The sequence below is a fragment of the Schistocerca americana genome, unplaced genomic scaffold (assembly GCF_021461395.2).
Source record: "Schistocerca americana isolate TAMUIC-IGC-003095 unplaced genomic scaffold, iqSchAmer2.1 HiC_scaffold_1075, whole genome shotgun sequence".
NCBI lineage: Eukaryota > Metazoa > Arthropoda > Insecta > Orthoptera > Acrididae > Schistocerca > Schistocerca americana.
Window position 1 is genome coordinate 1 of NW_025725129.1, and position 20,463 is coordinate 20,463.

General features: G+C 51.1%; 13 non-coding genes across 13 annotated transcripts; all 13 read right to left on the bottom strand.

Annotated features, from left to right (window-relative positions):
• Positions 1-359: 359 nt before the first annotated feature.
• Positions 360-443, bottom strand: Trnal-uaa. The gene has a single exon. It is a non-coding gene; the product is annotated as a tRNA-Leu (tRNA).
• A 1,571-nt stretch (positions 444-2,014) lies between these two features.
• On the bottom strand, positions 2,015-2,098 carry Trnal-uaa. Its single transcript has one exon. It is a non-coding gene; the product is annotated as a tRNA-Leu (tRNA).
• Positions 2,099-3,669: 1,571 nt separating this feature from the next.
• Trnal-uaa lies at positions 3,670-3,753 on the bottom strand. Its single transcript has one exon. It is a non-coding gene; the product is annotated as a tRNA-Leu (tRNA).
• A 1,571-nt stretch (positions 3,754-5,324) lies between these two features.
• On the bottom strand, positions 5,325-5,408 carry Trnal-uaa. Its single transcript has one exon. It is a non-coding gene; the product is annotated as a tRNA-Leu (tRNA).
• Positions 5,409-6,979: 1,571 nt separating this feature from the next.
• On the bottom strand, positions 6,980-7,063 carry Trnal-uaa. Its single transcript has one exon. It is a non-coding gene; the product is annotated as a tRNA-Leu (tRNA).
• Positions 7,064-8,634: 1,571 nt separating this feature from the next.
• Trnal-uaa lies at positions 8,635-8,718 on the bottom strand. The gene has a single exon. It is a non-coding gene; the product is annotated as a tRNA-Leu (tRNA).
• A 1,571-nt stretch (positions 8,719-10,289) lies between these two features.
• Trnal-uaa lies at positions 10,290-10,373 on the bottom strand. Its single transcript has one exon. It is a non-coding gene; the product is annotated as a tRNA-Leu (tRNA).
• Positions 10,374-11,944: 1,571 nt separating this feature from the next.
• Trnal-uaa lies at positions 11,945-12,028 on the bottom strand. The gene has a single exon. It is a non-coding gene; the product is annotated as a tRNA-Leu (tRNA).
• A 1,571-nt stretch (positions 12,029-13,599) lies between these two features.
• Trnal-uaa lies at positions 13,600-13,683 on the bottom strand. The gene has a single exon. It is a non-coding gene; the product is annotated as a tRNA-Leu (tRNA).
• Positions 13,684-15,254: 1,571 nt separating this feature from the next.
• Trnal-uaa lies at positions 15,255-15,338 on the bottom strand. Its single transcript has one exon. It is a non-coding gene; the product is annotated as a tRNA-Leu (tRNA).
• Positions 15,339-16,909: 1,571 nt separating this feature from the next.
• Trnal-uaa lies at positions 16,910-16,993 on the bottom strand. Its single transcript has one exon. It is a non-coding gene; the product is annotated as a tRNA-Leu (tRNA).
• Positions 16,994-18,564: 1,571 nt separating this feature from the next.
• On the bottom strand, positions 18,565-18,648 carry Trnal-uaa. Its single transcript has one exon. It is a non-coding gene; the product is annotated as a tRNA-Leu (tRNA).
• Positions 18,649-20,100: 1,452 nt separating this feature from the next.
• Trnal-uaa lies at positions 20,101-20,184 on the bottom strand. The gene has a single exon. It is a non-coding gene; the product is annotated as a tRNA-Leu (tRNA).
• Between the last annotated feature and the right edge of the window lie 279 nt (positions 20,185-20,463).

The following is a 20,463-nucleotide window of genomic DNA, read 5'->3' on the forward strand; positions in this document are numbered from 1 at the left end:
GTCGTTGGCACGGCATACAAGTTGGCGAGAATGTTGCCAGACGTGCGGACGTCTTAGTCCGTGTACAGATCACTTGGGATTTGCCTGACAGTCTCTCGCGTTGCCTTTTAGGGAAGGAAAATGGAATAGCCCTGAGCCACAACACAACGACCACGGAAACGTCCGTGAGAAGAGCTAAAACTCGGCACGAGAAAAATATGTTCCGCTATTTGTTTTCGGCCGCTCGAGCTATCGGACGTGCGACGCCTGCACTGCTGTCACTGTCGTCTCTAGTAAAATCTCCACGGCGTGTTTGTGCGTAATGTACTTGTTCTATAAGATGAAGGGAGTATGTTAGTTTCAGAATGTTTAAAATGCATTGTCAGATGTGGGGTTCGAACCCACGCTCCCTTACGGGAACCAGAGCTTAAATCTGGCGCCTTAGACCGCTCGGCCAATCTGACGTGCGAGACAAGCGCTCCAGTGACTTCCATCTCTAGCAAGATCTCAGGAGCCTCACTCCGAAACCTCTTTCTTTTTTCGGTAGAATGGAATTATGTGAGTTTAATAATATGTAAGACGCAATGTCAGATGTGGCGTACTAAACGCACCCTCGCTTTCGGGAACCAATGTGGCGCATTGGACCGCTTTCTTCCGTCGCTTCCAGTTTGAACTGTAACTAGCAAAACTGTATTTAGTAATAGGAACATTTTCACATTGATGCAAAGAAAACTAGATATTAACGAACGGCGAATAAGACCGTTTCCTAGCAACAGCCACGCTTTGCATTACGCACTCGTGGGAAGCCAATGAAATACTTCATGTGAGGCTCTAACTGTCGGCCTTCACTTTACAATACTTAGGCTCTGCCCCGGTGGTACCGACGCATGCATACTGAAACGCCTTTGGATCGTCAGTGAGTACTTCATATTAGAAATTTCGTGTTCGCCCTGATGCGCATTAAAGGGCCAATTTATCAGAGAAAGTCAGTTCTGCGCCTAGTTACGGTATGTCGCCCTAGCAGCACCAGGAAATCGGGTTCAGTGGTGCTCGCGTCGCACTCGGCGTTGAGCGCCTGCAGCGCTATCGCCTTCGGCCTCTGGCGCCAGGAGGGAAGGCGACACATCACGGCGCAAGCAGCGCGTAGCAGAAGGCGGTGGTGGTGTGTCGGTCAGCATGGTTGCTTCCCAAGTAGCTGCTCCGGGTTCGAAGCCCGGACATCGCACGGAAGTTGTCTCCTTTACCCAGGAGAGTGTTTTCAACGGTACGAATGGTTTCCCTTCTCCCCTCGTAGGCTAGTGCGGATTACGATTCACAGCATCGTGTGTCCCCATGTGTCGACTTGTCTCGACTTTGCTCGGCTGACGCAAAAGCTGACGCTTGCAAATGGGCGTATATGTAGAGGACAGGCGCTAGAAACGACTGGGAGAGGCCACATCAACAAACACACAACGGACCCTTTCATTTGACTGTGGCCGCATGTTCGCGCCTTTGCGTACCGAGAGCAAGAGGGGGGTCAGCGTGCTGGACCGTACCATTACCGCACAGCAGCACCAAAAACGAAGGAAAAAGGCAAAACTGAAGAAACCAAGACACGCGGACTTCCCAGTTCGTCCCCAGCCGAGCACTAACCACGGCCAACGCTGCCTAATTTCGGTAATCGGACATGAACCCGTGTCGTTGGCACGGCATACAAGTTGGCGAGAATGTTGCCAGACGTGCGGACGTCTTAGTCCGTGTACAGATCACTTGGGATTTGCCTGACAGTCTCTCGCGTTGCCTTTTAGGGAAGGAAAATGGAATAGCCCTGAGCCACAACACAACGACCACGGAAACGTCCGTGAGAAGAGCTAAAACTCGGCACGAGAAAAATATGTTCCGCTATTTGTTTTCGGCCGCTCGAGCTATCGGACGTGCGACGCCTGCACTGCTGTCACTGTCGTCTCTAGTAAAATCTCCACGGCGTGTTTGTGCGTAATGTACTTGTTCTATAAGATGAAGGGAGTATGTTAGTTTCAGAATGTTTAAAATGCATTGTCAGATGTGGGGTTCGAACCCACGCTCCCTTACGGGAACCAGAGCTTAAATCTGGCGCCTTAGACCGCTCGGCCAATCTGACGTGCGAGACAAGCGCTCCAGTGACTTCCATCTCTAGCAAGATCTCAGGAGCCTCACTCCGAAACCTCTTTCTTTTTTCGGTAGAATGGAATTATGTGAGTTTAATAATATGTAAGACGCAATGTCAGATGTGGCGTACTAAACGCACCCTCGCTTTCGGGAACCAATGTGGCGCATTGGACCGCTTTCTTCCGTCGCTTCCAGTTTGAACTGTAACTAGCAAAACTGTATTTAGTAATAGGAACATTTTCACATTGATGCAAAGAAAACTAGATATTAACGAACGGCGAATAAGACCGTTTCCTAGCAACAGCCACGCTTTGCATTACGCACTCGTGGGAAGCCAATGAAATACTTCATGTGAGGCTCTAACTGTCGGCCTTCACTTTACAATACTTAGGCTCTGCCCCGGTGGTACCGACGCATGCATACTGAAACGCCTTTGGATCGTCAGTGAGTACTTCATATTAGAAATTTCGTGTTCGCCCTGATGCGCATTAAAGGGCCAATTTATCAGAGAAAGTCAGTTCTGCGCCTAGTTACGGTATGTCGCCCTAGCAGCACCAGGAAATCGGGTTCAGTGGTGCTCGCGTCGCACTCGGCGTTGAGCGCCTGCAGCGCTATCGCCTTCGGCCTCTGGCGCCAGGAGGGAAGGCGACACATCACGGCGCAAGCAGCGCGTAGCAGAAGGCGGTGGTGGTGTGTCGGTCAGCATGGTTGCTTCCCAAGTAGCTGCTCCGGGTTCGAAGCCCGGACATCGCACGGAAGTTGTCTCCTTTACCCAGGAGAGTGTTTTCAACGGTACGAATGGTTTCCCTTCTCCCCTCGTAGGCTAGTGCGGATTACGATTCACAGCATCGTGTGTCCCCATGTGTCGACTTGTCTCGACTTTGCTCGGCTGACGCAAAAGCTGACGCTTGCAAATGGGCGTATATGTAGAGGACAGGCGCTAGAAACGACTGGGAGAGGCCACATCAACAAACACACAACGGACCCTTTCATTTGACTGTGGCCGCATGTTCGCGCCTTTGCGTACCGAGAGCAAGAGGGGGGTCAGCGTGCTGGACCGTACCATTACCGCACAGCAGCACCAAAAACGAAGGAAAAAGGCAAAACTGAAGAAACCAAGACACGCGGACTTCCCAGTTCGTCCCCAGCCGAGCACTAACCACGGCCAACGCTGCCTAATTTCGGTAATCGGACATGAACCCGTGTCGTTGGCACGGCATACAAGTTGGCGAGAATGTTGCCAGACGTGCGGACGTCTTAGTCCGTGTACAGATCACTTGGGATTTGCCTGACAGTCTCTCGCGTTGCCTTTTAGGGAAGGAAAATGGAATAGCCCTGAGCCACAACACAACGACCACGGAAACGTCCGTGAGAAGAGCTAAAACTCGGCACGAGAAAAATATGTTCCGCTATTTGTTTTCGGCCGCTCGAGCTATCGGACGTGCGACGCCTGCACTGCTGTCACTGTCGTCTCTAGTAAAATCTCCACGGCGTGTTTGTGCGTAATGTACTTGTTCTATAAGATGAAGGGAGTATGTTAGTTTCAGAATGTTTAAAATGCATTGTCAGATGTGGGGTTCGAACCCACGCTCCCTTACGGGAACCAGAGCTTAAATCTGGCGCCTTAGACCGCTCGGCCAATCTGACGTGCGAGACAAGCGCTCCAGTGACTTCCATCTCTAGCAAGATCTCAGGAGCCTCACTCCGAAACCTCTTTCTTTTTTCGGTAGAATGGAATTATGTGAGTTTAATAATATGTAAGACGCAATGTCAGATGTGGCGTACTAAACGCACCCTCGCTTTCGGGAACCAATGTGGCGCATTGGACCGCTTTCTTCCGTCGCTTCCAGTTTGAACTGTAACTAGCAAAACTGTATTTAGTAATAGGAACATTTTCACATTGATGCAAAGAAAACTAGATATTAACGAACGGCGAATAAGACCGTTTCCTAGCAACAGCCACGCTTTGCATTACGCACTCGTGGGAAGCCAATGAAATACTTCATGTGAGGCTCTAACTGTCGGCCTTCACTTTACAATACTTAGGCTCTGCCCCGGTGGTACCGACGCATGCATACTGAAACGCCTTTGGATCGTCAGTGAGTACTTCATATTAGAAATTTCGTGTTCGCCCTGATGCGCATTAAAGGGCCAATTTATCAGAGAAAGTCAGTTCTGCGCCTAGTTACGGTATGTCGCCCTAGCAGCACCAGGAAATCGGGTTCAGTGGTGCTCGCGTCGCACTCGGCGTTGAGCGCCTGCAGCGCTATCGCCTTCGGCCTCTGGCGCCAGGAGGGAAGGCGACACATCACGGCGCAAGCAGCGCGTAGCAGAAGGCGGTGGTGGTGTGTCGGTCAGCATGGTTGCTTCCCAAGTAGCTGCTCCGGGTTCGAAGCCCGGACATCGCACGGAAGTTGTCTCCTTTACCCAGGAGAGTGTTTTCAACGGTACGAATGGTTTCCCTTCTCCCCTCGTAGGCTAGTGCGGATTACGATTCACAGCATCGTGTGTCCCCATGTGTCGACTTGTCTCGACTTTGCTCGGCTGACGCAAAAGCTGACGCTTGCAAATGGGCGTATATGTAGAGGACAGGCGCTAGAAACGACTGGGAGAGGCCACATCAACAAACACACAACGGACCCTTTCATTTGACTGTGGCCGCATGTTCGCGCCTTTGCGTACCGAGAGCAAGAGGGGGGTCAGCGTGCTGGACCGTACCATTACCGCACAGCAGCACCAAAAACGAAGGAAAAAGGCAAAACTGAAGAAACCAAGACACGCGGACTTCCCAGTTCGTCCCCAGCCGAGCACTAACCACGGCCAACGCTGCCTAATTTCGGTAATCGGACATGAACCCGTGTCGTTGGCACGGCATACAAGTTGGCGAGAATGTTGCCAGACGTGCGGACGTCTTAGTCCGTGTACAGATCACTTGGGATTTGCCTGACAGTCTCTCGCGTTGCCTTTTAGGGAAGGAAAATGGAATAGCCCTGAGCCACAACACAACGACCACGGAAACGTCCGTGAGAAGAGCTAAAACTCGGCACGAGAAAAATATGTTCCGCTATTTGTTTTCGGCCGCTCGAGCTATCGGACGTGCGACGCCTGCACTGCTGTCACTGTCGTCTCTAGTAAAATCTCCACGGCGTGTTTGTGCGTAATGTACTTGTTCTATAAGATGAAGGGAGTATGTTAGTTTCAGAATGTTTAAAATGCATTGTCAGATGTGGGGTTCGAACCCACGCTCCCTTACGGGAACCAGAGCTTAAATCTGGCGCCTTAGACCGCTCGGCCAATCTGACGTGCGAGACAAGCGCTCCAGTGACTTCCATCTCTAGCAAGATCTCAGGAGCCTCACTCCGAAACCTCTTTCTTTTTTCGGTAGAATGGAATTATGTGAGTTTAATAATATGTAAGACGCAATGTCAGATGTGGCGTACTAAACGCACCCTCGCTTTCGGGAACCAATGTGGCGCATTGGACCGCTTTCTTCCGTCGCTTCCAGTTTGAACTGTAACTAGCAAAACTGTATTTAGTAATAGGAACATTTTCACATTGATGCAAAGAAAACTAGATATTAACGAACGGCGAATAAGACCGTTTCCTAGCAACAGCCACGCTTTGCATTACGCACTCGTGGGAAGCCAATGAAATACTTCATGTGAGGCTCTAACTGTCGGCCTTCACTTTACAATACTTAGGCTCTGCCCCGGTGGTACCGACGCATGCATACTGAAACGCCTTTGGATCGTCAGTGAGTACTTCATATTAGAAATTTCGTGTTCGCCCTGATGCGCATTAAAGGGCCAATTTATCAGAGAAAGTCAGTTCTGCGCCTAGTTACGGTATGTCGCCCTAGCAGCACCAGGAAATCGGGTTCAGTGGTGCTCGCGTCGCACTCGGCGTTGAGCGCCTGCAGCGCTATCGCCTTCGGCCTCTGGCGCCAGGAGGGAAGGCGACACATCACGGCGCAAGCAGCGCGTAGCAGAAGGCGGTGGTGGTGTGTCGGTCAGCATGGTTGCTTCCCAAGTAGCTGCTCCGGGTTCGAAGCCCGGACATCGCACGGAAGTTGTCTCCTTTACCCAGGAGAGTGTTTTCAACGGTACGAATGGTTTCCCTTCTCCCCTCGTAGGCTAGTGCGGATTACGATTCACAGCATCGTGTGTCCCCATGTGTCGACTTGTCTCGACTTTGCTCGGCTGACGCAAAAGCTGACGCTTGCAAATGGGCGTATATGTAGAGGACAGGCGCTAGAAACGACTGGGAGAGGCCACATCAACAAACACACAACGGACCCTTTCATTTGACTGTGGCCGCATGTTCGCGCCTTTGCGTACCGAGAGCAAGAGGGGGGTCAGCGTGCTGGACCGTACCATTACCGCACAGCAGCACCAAAAACGAAGGAAAAAGGCAAAACTGAAGAAACCAAGACACGCGGACTTCCCAGTTCGTCCCCAGCCGAGCACTAACCACGGCCAACGCTGCCTAATTTCGGTAATCGGACATGAACCCGTGTCGTTGGCACGGCATACAAGTTGGCGAGAATGTTGCCAGACGTGCGGACGTCTTAGTCCGTGTACAGATCACTTGGGATTTGCCTGACAGTCTCTCGCGTTGCCTTTTAGGGAAGGAAAATGGAATAGCCCTGAGCCACAACACAACGACCACGGAAACGTCCGTGAGAAGAGCTAAAACTCGGCACGAGAAAAATATGTTCCGCTATTTGTTTTCGGCCGCTCGAGCTATCGGACGTGCGACGCCTGCACTGCTGTCACTGTCGTCTCTAGTAAAATCTCCACGGCGTGTTTGTGCGTAATGTACTTGTTCTATAAGATGAAGGGAGTATGTTAGTTTCAGAATGTTTAAAATGCATTGTCAGATGTGGGGTTCGAACCCACGCTCCCTTACGGGAACCAGAGCTTAAATCTGGCGCCTTAGACCGCTCGGCCAATCTGACGTGCGAGACAAGCGCTCCAGTGACTTCCATCTCTAGCAAGATCTCAGGAGCCTCACTCCGAAACCTCTTTCTTTTTTCGGTAGAATGGAATTATGTGAGTTTAATAATATGTAAGACGCAATGTCAGATGTGGCGTACTAAACGCACCCTCGCTTTCGGGAACCAATGTGGCGCATTGGACCGCTTTCTTCCGTCGCTTCCAGTTTGAACTGTAACTAGCAAAACTGTATTTAGTAATAGGAACATTTTCACATTGATGCAAAGAAAACTAGATATTAACGAACGGCGAATAAGACCGTTTCCTAGCAACAGCCACGCTTTGCATTACGCACTCGTGGGAAGCCAATGAAATACTTCATGTGAGGCTCTAACTGTCGGCCTTCACTTTACAATACTTAGGCTCTGCCCCGGTGGTACCGACGCATGCATACTGAAACGCCTTTGGATCGTCAGTGAGTACTTCATATTAGAAATTTCGTGTTCGCCCTGATGCGCATTAAAGGGCCAATTTATCAGAGAAAGTCAGTTCTGCGCCTAGTTACGGTATGTCGCCCTAGCAGCACCAGGAAATCGGGTTCAGTGGTGCTCGCGTCGCACTCGGCGTTGAGCGCCTGCAGCGCTATCGCCTTCGGCCTCTGGCGCCAGGAGGGAAGGCGACACATCACGGCGCAAGCAGCGCGTAGCAGAAGGCGGTGGTGGTGTGTCGGTCAGCATGGTTGCTTCCCAAGTAGCTGCTCCGGGTTCGAAGCCCGGACATCGCACGGAAGTTGTCTCCTTTACCCAGGAGAGTGTTTTCAACGGTACGAATGGTTTCCCTTCTCCCCTCGTAGGCTAGTGCGGATTACGATTCACAGCATCGTGTGTCCCCATGTGTCGACTTGTCTCGACTTTGCTCGGCTGACGCAAAAGCTGACGCTTGCAAATGGGCGTATATGTAGAGGACAGGCGCTAGAAACGACTGGGAGAGGCCACATCAACAAACACACAACGGACCCTTTCATTTGACTGTGGCCGCATGTTCGCGCCTTTGCGTACCGAGAGCAAGAGGGGGGTCAGCGTGCTGGACCGTACCATTACCGCACAGCAGCACCAAAAACGAAGGAAAAAGGCAAAACTGAAGAAACCAAGACACGCGGACTTCCCAGTTCGTCCCCAGCCGAGCACTAACCACGGCCAACGCTGCCTAATTTCGGTAATCGGACATGAACCCGTGTCGTTGGCACGGCATACAAGTTGGCGAGAATGTTGCCAGACGTGCGGACGTCTTAGTCCGTGTACAGATCACTTGGGATTTGCCTGACAGTCTCTCGCGTTGCCTTTTAGGGAAGGAAAATGGAATAGCCCTGAGCCACAACACAACGACCACGGAAACGTCCGTGAGAAGAGCTAAAACTCGGCACGAGAAAAATATGTTCCGCTATTTGTTTTCGGCCGCTCGAGCTATCGGACGTGCGACGCCTGCACTGCTGTCACTGTCGTCTCTAGTAAAATCTCCACGGCGTGTTTGTGCGTAATGTACTTGTTCTATAAGATGAAGGGAGTATGTTAGTTTCAGAATGTTTAAAATGCATTGTCAGATGTGGGGTTCGAACCCACGCTCCCTTACGGGAACCAGAGCTTAAATCTGGCGCCTTAGACCGCTCGGCCAATCTGACGTGCGAGACAAGCGCTCCAGTGACTTCCATCTCTAGCAAGATCTCAGGAGCCTCACTCCGAAACCTCTTTCTTTTTTCGGTAGAATGGAATTATGTGAGTTTAATAATATGTAAGACGCAATGTCAGATGTGGCGTACTAAACGCACCCTCGCTTTCGGGAACCAATGTGGCGCATTGGACCGCTTTCTTCCGTCGCTTCCAGTTTGAACTGTAACTAGCAAAACTGTATTTAGTAATAGGAACATTTTCACATTGATGCAAAGAAAACTAGATATTAACGAACGGCGAATAAGACCGTTTCCTAGCAACAGCCACGCTTTGCATTACGCACTCGTGGGAAGCCAATGAAATACTTCATGTGAGGCTCTAACTGTCGGCCTTCACTTTACAATACTTAGGCTCTGCCCCGGTGGTACCGACGCATGCATACTGAAACGCCTTTGGATCGTCAGTGAGTACTTCATATTAGAAATTTCGTGTTCGCCCTGATGCGCATTAAAGGGCCAATTTATCAGAGAAAGTCAGTTCTGCGCCTAGTTACGGTATGTCGCCCTAGCAGCACCAGGAAATCGGGTTCAGTGGTGCTCGCGTCGCACTCGGCGTTGAGCGCCTGCAGCGCTATCGCCTTCGGCCTCTGGCGCCAGGAGGGAAGGCGACACATCACGGCGCAAGCAGCGCGTAGCAGAAGGCGGTGGTGGTGTGTCGGTCAGCATGGTTGCTTCCCAAGTAGCTGCTCCGGGTTCGAAGCCCGGACATCGCACGGAAGTTGTCTCCTTTACCCAGGAGAGTGTTTTCAACGGTACGAATGGTTTCCCTTCTCCCCTCGTAGGCTAGTGCGGATTACGATTCACAGCATCGTGTGTCCCCATGTGTCGACTTGTCTCGACTTTGCTCGGCTGACGCAAAAGCTGACGCTTGCAAATGGGCGTATATGTAGAGGACAGGCGCTAGAAACGACTGGGAGAGGCCACATCAACAAACACACAACGGACCCTTTCATTTGACTGTGGCCGCATGTTCGCGCCTTTGCGTACCGAGAGCAAGAGGGGGGTCAGCGTGCTGGACCGTACCATTACCGCACAGCAGCACCAAAAACGAAGGAAAAAGGCAAAACTGAAGAAACCAAGACACGCGGACTTCCCAGTTCGTCCCCAGCCGAGCACTAACCACGGCCAACGCTGCCTAATTTCGGTAATCGGACATGAACCCGTGTCGTTGGCACGGCATACAAGTTGGCGAGAATGTTGCCAGACGTGCGGACGTCTTAGTCCGTGTACAGATCACTTGGGATTTGCCTGACAGTCTCTCGCGTTGCCTTTTAGGGAAGGAAAATGGAATAGCCCTGAGCCACAACACAACGACCACGGAAACGTCCGTGAGAAGAGCTAAAACTCGGCACGAGAAAAATATGTTCCGCTATTTGTTTTCGGCCGCTCGAGCTATCGGACGTGCGACGCCTGCACTGCTGTCACTGTCGTCTCTAGTAAAATCTCCACGGCGTGTTTGTGCGTAATGTACTTGTTCTATAAGATGAAGGGAGTATGTTAGTTTCAGAATGTTTAAAATGCATTGTCAGATGTGGGGTTCGAACCCACGCTCCCTTACGGGAACCAGAGCTTAAATCTGGCGCCTTAGACCGCTCGGCCAATCTGACGTGCGAGACAAGCGCTCCAGTGACTTCCATCTCTAGCAAGATCTCAGGAGCCTCACTCCGAAACCTCTTTCTTTTTTCGGTAGAATGGAATTATGTGAGTTTAATAATATGTAAGACGCAATGTCAGATGTGGCGTACTAAACGCACCCTCGCTTTCGGGAACCAATGTGGCGCATTGGACCGCTTTCTTCCGTCGCTTCCAGTTTGAACTGTAACTAGCAAAACTGTATTTAGTAATAGGAACATTTTCACATTGATGCAAAGAAAACTAGATATTAACGAACGGCGAATAAGACCGTTTCCTAGCAACAGCCACGCTTTGCATTACGCACTCGTGGGAAGCCAATGAAATACTTCATGTGAGGCTCTAACTGTCGGCCTTCACTTTACAATACTTAGGCTCTGCCCCGGTGGTACCGACGCATGCATACTGAAACGCCTTTGGATCGTCAGTGAGTACTTCATATTAGAAATTTCGTGTTCGCCCTGATGCGCATTAAAGGGCCAATTTATCAGAGAAAGTCAGTTCTGCGCCTAGTTACGGTATGTCGCCCTAGCAGCACCAGGAAATCGGGTTCAGTGGTGCTCGCGTCGCACTCGGCGTTGAGCGCCTGCAGCGCTATCGCCTTCGGCCTCTGGCGCCAGGAGGGAAGGCGACACATCACGGCGCAAGCAGCGCGTAGCAGAAGGCGGTGGTGGTGTGTCGGTCAGCATGGTTGCTTCCCAAGTAGCTGCTCCGGGTTCGAAGCCCGGACATCGCACGGAAGTTGTCTCCTTTACCCAGGAGAGTGTTTTCAACGGTACGAATGGTTTCCCTTCTCCCCTCGTAGGCTAGTGCGGATTACGATTCACAGCATCGTGTGTCCCCATGTGTCGACTTGTCTCGACTTTGCTCGGCTGACGCAAAAGCTGACGCTTGCAAATGGGCGTATATGTAGAGGACAGGCGCTAGAAACGACTGGGAGAGGCCACATCAACAAACACACAACGGACCCTTTCATTTGACTGTGGCCGCATGTTCGCGCCTTTGCGTACCGAGAGCAAGAGGGGGGTCAGCGTGCTGGACCGTACCATTACCGCACAGCAGCACCAAAAACGAAGGAAAAAGGCAAAACTGAAGAAACCAAGACACGCGGACTTCCCAGTTCGTCCCCAGCCGAGCACTAACCACGGCCAACGCTGCCTAATTTCGGTAATCGGACATGAACCCGTGTCGTTGGCACGGCATACAAGTTGGCGAGAATGTTGCCAGACGTGCGGACGTCTTAGTCCGTGTACAGATCACTTGGGATTTGCCTGACAGTCTCTCGCGTTGCCTTTTAGGGAAGGAAAATGGAATAGCCCTGAGCCACAACACAACGACCACGGAAACGTCCGTGAGAAGAGCTAAAACTCGGCACGAGAAAAATATGTTCCGCTATTTGTTTTCGGCCGCTCGAGCTATCGGACGTGCGACGCCTGCACTGCTGTCACTGTCGTCTCTAGTAAAATCTCCACGGCGTGTTTGTGCGTAATGTACTTGTTCTATAAGATGAAGGGAGTATGTTAGTTTCAGAATGTTTAAAATGCATTGTCAGATGTGGGGTTCGAACCCACGCTCCCTTACGGGAACCAGAGCTTAAATCTGGCGCCTTAGACCGCTCGGCCAATCTGACGTGCGAGACAAGCGCTCCAGTGACTTCCATCTCTAGCAAGATCTCAGGAGCCTCACTCCGAAACCTCTTTCTTTTTTCGGTAGAATGGAATTATGTGAGTTTAATAATATGTAAGACGCAATGTCAGATGTGGCGTACTAAACGCACCCTCGCTTTCGGGAACCAATGTGGCGCATTGGACCGCTTTCTTCCGTCGCTTCCAGTTTGAACTGTAACTAGCAAAACTGTATTTAGTAATAGGAACATTTTCACATTGATGCAAAGAAAACTAGATATTAACGAACGGCGAATAAGACCGTTTCCTAGCAACAGCCACGCTTTGCATTACGCACTCGTGGGAAGCCAATGAAATACTTCATGTGAGGCTCTAACTGTCGGCCTTCACTTTACAATACTTAGGCTCTGCCCCGGTGGTACCGACGCATGCATACTGAAACGCCTTTGGATCGTCAGTGAGTACTTCATATTAGAAATTTCGTGTTCGCCCTGATGCGCATTAAAGGGCCAATTTATCAGAGAAAGTCAGTTCTGCGCCTAGTTACGGTATGTCGCCCTAGCAGCACCAGGAAATCGGGTTCAGTGGTGCTCGCGTCGCACTCGGCGTTGAGCGCCTGCAGCGCTATCGCCTTCGGCCTCTGGCGCCAGGAGGGAAGGCGACACATCACGGCGCAAGCAGCGCGTAGCAGAAGGCGGTGGTGGTGTGTCGGTCAGCATGGTTGCTTCCCAAGTAGCTGCTCCGGGTTCGAAGCCCGGACATCGCACGGAAGTTGTCTCCTTTACCCAGGAGAGTGTTTTCAACGGTACGAATGGTTTCCCTTCTCCCCTCGTAGGCTAGTGCGGATTACGATTCACAGCATCGTGTGTCCCCATGTGTCGACTTGTCTCGACTTTGCTCGGCTGACGCAAAAGCTGACGCTTGCAAATGGGCGTATATGTAGAGGACAGGCGCTAGAAACGACTGGGAGAGGCCACATCAACAAACACACAACGGACCCTTTCATTTGACTGTGGCCGCATGTTCGCGCCTTTGCGTACCGAGAGCAAGAGGGGGGTCAGCGTGCTGGACCGTACCATTACCGCACAGCAGCACCAAAAACGAAGGAAAAAGGCAAAACTGAAGAAACCAAGACACGCGGACTTCCCAGTTCGTCCCCAGCCGAGCACTAACCACGGCCAACGCTGCCTAATTTCGGTAATCGGACATGAACCCGTGTCGTTGGCACGGCATACAAGTTGGCGAGAATGTTGCCAGACGTGCGGACGTCTTAGTCCGTGTACAGATCACTTGGGATTTGCCTGACAGTCTCTCGCGTTGCCTTTTAGGGAAGGAAAATGGAATAGCCCTGAGCCACAACACAACGACCACGGAAACGTCCGTGAGAAGAGCTAAAACTCGGCACGAGAAAAATATGTTCCGCTATTTGTTTTCGGCCGCTCGAGCTATCGGACGTGCGACGCCTGCACTGCTGTCACTGTCGTCTCTAGTAAAATCTCCACGGCGTGTTTGTGCGTAATGTACTTGTTCTATAAGATGAAGGGAGTATGTTAGTTTCAGAATGTTTAAAATGCATTGTCAGATGTGGGGTTCGAACCCACGCTCCCTTACGGGAACCAGAGCTTAAATCTGGCGCCTTAGACCGCTCGGCCAATCTGACGTGCGAGACAAGCGCTCCAGTGACTTCCATCTCTAGCAAGATCTCAGGAGCCTCACTCCGAAACCTCTTTCTTTTTTCGGTAGAATGGAATTATGTGAGTTTAATAATATGTAAGACGCAATGTCAGATGTGGCGTACTAAACGCACCCTCGCTTTCGGGAACCAATGTGGCGCATTGGACCGCTTTCTTCCGTCGCTTCCAGTTTGAACTGTAACTAGCAAAACTGTATTTAGTAATAGGAACATTTTCACATTGATGCAAAGAAAACTAGATATTAACGAACGGCGAATAAGACCGTTTCCTAGCAACAGCCACGCTTTGCATTACGCACTCGTGGGAAGCCAATGAAATACTTCATGTGAGGCTCTAACTGTCGGCCTTCACTTTACAATACTTAGGCTCTGCCCCGGTGGTACCGACGCATGCATACTGAAACGCCTTTGGATCGTCAGTGAGTACTTCATATTAGAAATTTCGTGTTCGCCCTGATGCGCATTAAAGGGCCAATTTATCAGAGAAAGTCAGTTCTGCGCCTAGTTACGGTATGTCGCCCTAGCAGCACCAGGAAATCGGGTTCAGTGGTGCTCGCGTCGCACTCGGCGTTGAGCGCCTGCAGCGCTATCGCCTTCGGCCTCTGGCGCCAGGAGGGAAGGCGACACATCACGGCGCAAGCAGCGCGTAGCAGAAGGCGGTGGTGGTGTGTCGGTCAGCATGGTTGCTTCCCAAGTAGCTGCTCCGGGTTCGAAGCCCGGACATCGCACGGAAGTTGTCTCCTTTACCCAGGAGAGTGTTTTCAACGGTACGAATGGTTTCCCTTCTCCCCTCGTAGGCTAGTGCGGATTACGATTCACAGCATCGTGTGTCCCCATGTGTCGACTTGTCTCGACTTTGCTCGGCTGACGCAAAAGCTGACGCTTGCAAATGGGCGTATATGTAGAGGACAGGCGCTAGAAACGACTGGGAGAGGCCACATCAACAAACACACAACGGACCCTTTCATTTGACTGTGGCCGCATGTTCGCGCCTTTGCGTACCGAGAGCAAGAGGGGGGTCAGCGTGCTGGACCGTACCATTACCGCACAGCAGCACCAAAAACGAAGGAAAAAGGCAAAACTGAAGAAACCAAGACACGCGGACTTCCCAGTTCGTCCCCAGCCGAGCACTAACCACGGCCAACGCTGCCTAATTTCGGTAATCGGACATGAACCCGTGTCGTTGGCACGGCATACAAGTTGGCGAGAATGTTGCCAGACGTGCGGACGTCTTAGTCCGTGTACAGATCACTTGGGATTTGCCTGACAGTCTCTCGCGTTGCCTTTTAGGGAAGGAAAATGGAATAGCCCTGAGCCACAACACAACGACCACGGAAACGTCCGTGAGAAGAGCTAAAACTCGGCACGAGAAAAATATGTTCCGCTATTTGTTTTCGGCCGCTCGAGCTATCGGACGTGCGACGCCTGCACTGCTGTCACTGTCGTCTCTAGTAAAATCTCCACGGCGTGTTTGTGCGTAATGTACTTGTTCTATAAGATGAAGGGAGTATGTTAGTTTCAGAATGTTTAAAATGCATTGTCAGATGTGGGGTTCGAACCCACGCTCCCTTACGGGAACCAGAGCTTAAATCTGGCGCCTTAGACCGCTCGGCCAATCTGACGTGCGAGACAAGCGCTCCAGTGACTTCCATCTCTAGCAAGATCTCAGGAGCCTCACTCCGAAACCTCTTTCTTTTTTCGGTAGAATGGAATTATGTGAGTTTAATAATATGTAAGACGCAATGTCAGATGTGGCGTACTAAACGCACCCTCGCTTTCGGGAACCAATGTGGCGCATTGGACCGCTTTCTTCCGTCGCTTCCAGTTTGAACTGTAACTAGCAAAACTGTATTTAGTAATAGGAACATTTTCACATTGATGCAAAGAAAACTAGATATTAACGAACGGCGAATAAGACCGTTTCCTAGCAACAGCCACGCTTTGCATTACGCACTCGTGGGAAGCCAATGAAATACTTCATGTGAGGCTCTAACTGTCGGTCTTCACTTTACAATACTTAGGCTCTGCCCCGGTGGTACCGACGCATGCATACTGAAACGCCTTTGGATCGTCAGTGAGTACTTCATATTAGAAATTTCGTGTTCGCCCTGATGCGCATTAAAGGGCCAATTTATCAGAGAAAGTCAGTTCTGCGCCTAGTTACGGTATGTCGCCCTAGCAGCACCAGGAAATCGGGTTCAGTGGTGCTCGCGTCGCACTCGGCGTTGAGCGCCTGCAGCGCTATCGCCTTCGGCCTCTGGCGCCAGGAGGGAAGGCGACACATCACGGCGCAAGCAGCGCGTAGCAGAAGGCGGTGGTGGTGTGTCGGTCAGCATGGTTGCTTCCCAAGTAGCTGCTCCGGGTTCGAAGCCCGGACATCGCACGGAAGTTGTCTCCTTTACCCAGGAGAGTGTTTTCAACGGTACGAATGGTTTCCCTTCTCCCCTCGTAGGCTAGTGCGGATTACGATTCACAGCATCGTGTGTCCCCATGTGTCGACTTGTCTCGACTTTGCTCGGCTGACGCAAAAGCTGACGCTTGCAAATGGGCGTATATGTAGAGGACAGGCGCTAGAAACGACTGGGAGAGGCCACATCAACAAACACACAACGGACCCTTTCATTTGACTGTGGCCGCATGTTCGCGCCTTTGCGTACCGAGAGCAAGAGGGGGGTCAGCGTGCTGGACCGTACCATTACCGCACAGCAGCACCAAAAACGAAGGAAAAAGGCAAAACTGAAGAAACCAAGACACGCGGACTTCCCAGTTCGTCCCCAGCCGAGCACTAACCACGGCCAACGCTGCCTAATTTCGGTAATCGGACATGAACCCGTGTCGTTGGCACGGCATACAAGTTGGCGAGAATGTTGCCAGACGTGCGGACGTCTTAGTCCGTGTACAGATCACTTGGGATTTGCCTGACAGTCTCTCGCGTTGCCTTTTAGGGAAGGAAAATGGAATAGCCCTGAGCCACAACACAACGACCACGGAAACGTCCGTGAGAAGAGCTAAAACTCGGCACGAGAAAAATATGTTCCGCTATTTGTTTTCGGCCGCTCGAGCTATCGGACGTGCGACGCCTGCACTGCTGTCACTGTCGTCTCTAGTAAAATCTCCACGGCGTGTTTGTGCGTAATGTACTTGTTCTATAAGATGAAGGGAGTATGTTAGTTTCAGAATGTTTAAAATGCATTGTCAGATGTGGGGTTCGAACCCACGCTCCCTTACGGGAACCAGAGCTTAAATCTGGCGCCTTAGACCGCTCGGCCAATCTGACGTGCGAGACAAGCGCTCCAGTGACTTCCATCTCTAGCAAGATCTCAGGAGCCTCACTCCGAAACCTCTTTCTTTTTTCGGTAGAATGGAATTATGTGAGTTTAATAATATGTAAGACGCAATGTCAGATGTGGCGTACTAAACGCACCCTCGCTTTCGGGAACCAATGTGGCGCATTGGACCGCTTTCTTCCGTCGCTTCCAGTTTGAACTGTAACTAGCAAAACTGTATTTAGTAATAGGAACATTTTCACATTGATGCAAAGAAAACTAGATATTAACGAACGGCGAATAAGACCGTTTCCTAGCAACAGCCACGCTTTGCATTACGCACTCGTGGGAAGCCAATGAAATACTTCATGTGAGGCTCTAACTGTCGGCCTTCACTTTACAATACTTAGGCTCTGCCCCGGTGGTACCGACGCATGCATACTGAAACGCCTTTGGATCGTCAGTGAGTACTTCATATTAGAAATTTCGTGTTCGCCCTGATGCGCATTAAAGGGCCAATTTATCAGAGAAAGTCAGTTCTGCGCCTAGTTACGGTATGTCGCCCTAGCAGCACCAGGAAATCGGGTTCAGTGGTGCTCGCGTCGCACTCGGCGTTGAGCGCCTGCAGCGCTATCGCCTTCGGCCTCTGGCGCCAGGAGGGAAGGCGACACATCACGGCGCAAGCAGCGCGTAGCAGAAGGCGGTGGTGGTGTGTCGGTCAGCATGGTTGCTTCCCAAGTAGCTGCTCCGGGTTCGAAGCCCGGACATCGCACGGAAGTTGTCTCCTTTACCCAGGAGAGTGTTTTCAACGGTACGAATGGTTTCCCTTCTCCCCTCGTAGGCTAGTGCGGATTACGATTCACAGCATCGTGTGTCCCCATGTGTCGACTTGTCTCGACTTTGCTCGGCTGACGCAAAAGCTGACGCTTGCAAATGGGCGTATATGTAGAGGACAGGCGCTAGAAACGACTGGGAGAGGCCACATCAACAAACACACAACGGACCCTTTCATTTGACTGTGGCCGCATGTTCGCGCCTTTGCGTACCGAGAGCAAGAGGGGGGTCAGCGTGCTGGACCGTACCATTACCGCACAGCAGCACCAAAAACGAAGGAAAAAGGCAAAACTGAAGAAACCAAGACACGCGGACTTCCCAGTTCGTCCCCAGCCGAGCACTAACCACGGCCAACGCTGCCTAATTTCGGTAATCGGACATGAACCCGTGTCGTTGGCACGGCATACAAGTTGGCGAGAATGTTGCCAGACGTGCGGACGTCTTAGTCCGTGTACAGATCACTTGGGATTTGCCTGACAGTCTCTCGCGTTGCCTTTTAGGGAAGGAAAATGGAATAGCCCTGAGCCACAACACAACGACCACGGAAACGTCCGTGAGAAGAGCTAAAACTCGGCACGAGAAAAATATGTTCCGCTATTTGTTTTCGGCCGCTCGAGCTATCGGACGTGCGACGCCTGCACTGCTGTCACTGTCGTCTCTAGTAAAATCTCCACGGCGTGTTTGTGCGTAATGTACTTGTTCTATAAGATGAAGGGAGTATGTTAGTTTCAGAATGTTTAAAATGCATTGTCAGATGTGGGGTTCGAACCCACGCTCCCTTACGGGAACCAGAGCTTAAATCTGGCGCCTTAGACCGCTCGGCCAATCTGACGTGCGAGACAAGCGCTCCAGTGACTTCCATCTCTAGCAAGATCTCAGGAGCCTCACTCCGAAACCTCTTTCTTTTTTCGGTAGAATGGAATTATGTGAGTTTAATAATATGTAAGACGCAATGTCAGATGTGGCGTACTAAACGCACCCTCGCTTTCGGGAACCAATGTGGCGCATTGGACCGCTTTCTTCCGTCGCTTCCAGTTTGAACTGTAACTAGCAAAACTGTATTTAGTAATAGGAACATTTTCACATTGATGCAAAGAAAACTAGATATTAACGAACGGCGAATAAGACCGTTTCCTAGCAACAGCCACGCTTTGCATTACGCACTCGTGGGAAGCCAATGAAATACTTCATGTGAGGCTCTAACTGTCGGCCTTCACTTTACAATACTTAGGCTCTGCCCCGGTGGTACCGACGCATGCATACTGAAACGCCTTTGGATCGTCAGTGAGTACTTCATATTAGAAATTTCGTGTTCGCCCTGATGCGCATTAAAGGGCCAATTTATCAGAGAAAGTCAGTTCTGCGCCTAGTTACGGTATGTCGCCCTAGCAGCACCAGGAAATCGGGTTCAGTGGTGCTCGCGTCGCACTCGGCGTTGAGCGCCTGCAGCGCTATCGCCTTCGGCCTCTGGCGCCAGGAGGGAAGGCGACACATCACGGCGCAAGCAGCGCGTAGCAGAAGGCGGTGGTGGTGTGTCGGTCAGCATGGTTGCTTCCCAAGTAGCTGCTCCGGGTTCGAAGCCCGGACATCGCACGGAAGTTGTCTCCTTTCTGACGCAAAAGCTGACGCTTGCAAATGGGCGTATATGTAGAGGACAGGCGCTAGAAACGACTGGGAGAGGCCACATCAACAAACACACAACGGACCCTTTCATTTGACTGTGGCCGCATGTTCGCGCCTTTGCGTACCGAGAGCAAGAGGGGGGTCAGCGTGCTGGACCGTACCATTACCGCACAGCAGCACCAAAAACGAAGGAAAAAGGCAAAACTGAAGAAACCAAGACACGCGGACTTCCCAGTTCGTCCCCAGCCGAGCACTAACCACGGCCAACGCTGCCTAATTTCGGTAATCGGACATGAACCCGTGTCGTTGGCACGGCATACAAGTTGGCGAGAATGTTGCCAGACGTGCGGACGTCTTAGTCCGTGTACAGATCACTTGGGATTTGCCTGACAGTCTCTCGCGTTGCCTTTTAGGGAAGGAAAATGGAATAGCCCTGAGCCACAACACAACGACCACGGAAACGTCCGTGAGAAGAGCTAAAACTCGGCACGAGAAAAATATGTTCCGCTATTTGTTTTCGGCCGCTCGAGCTATCGGACGTGCGACGCCTGCACTGCTGTCACTGTCGTCTCTAGTAAAATCTCCACGGCGTGTTTGTGCGTAATGTACTTGTTCTATAAGATGAAGGGAGTATGTTAGTTTCAGAATGTTTAAAATGCATTGTCAGATGTGGGGTTCGAACCCACGCTCCCTTACGGGAACCAGAGCTTAAATCTGGCGCCTTAGACCGCTCGGCCAATCTGACGTGCGAGACAAGCGCTCCAGTGACTTCCATCTCTAGCAAGATCTCAGGAGCCTCACTCCGAAACCTCTTTCTTTTTTCGGTAGAATGGAATTATGTGAGTTTAATAATATGTAAGACGCAATGTCAGATGTGGCGTACTAAACGCACCCTCGCTTTCGGGAACCAATGTGGCGCATTGGACCGCTTTCTTCCGTCGCTTCCAGTTTGAACTGTAACTAGCAAAACTGTATTTAGTAATAGGAACATTTTCACATTGATGCAAAGAAAACTAGATATTAA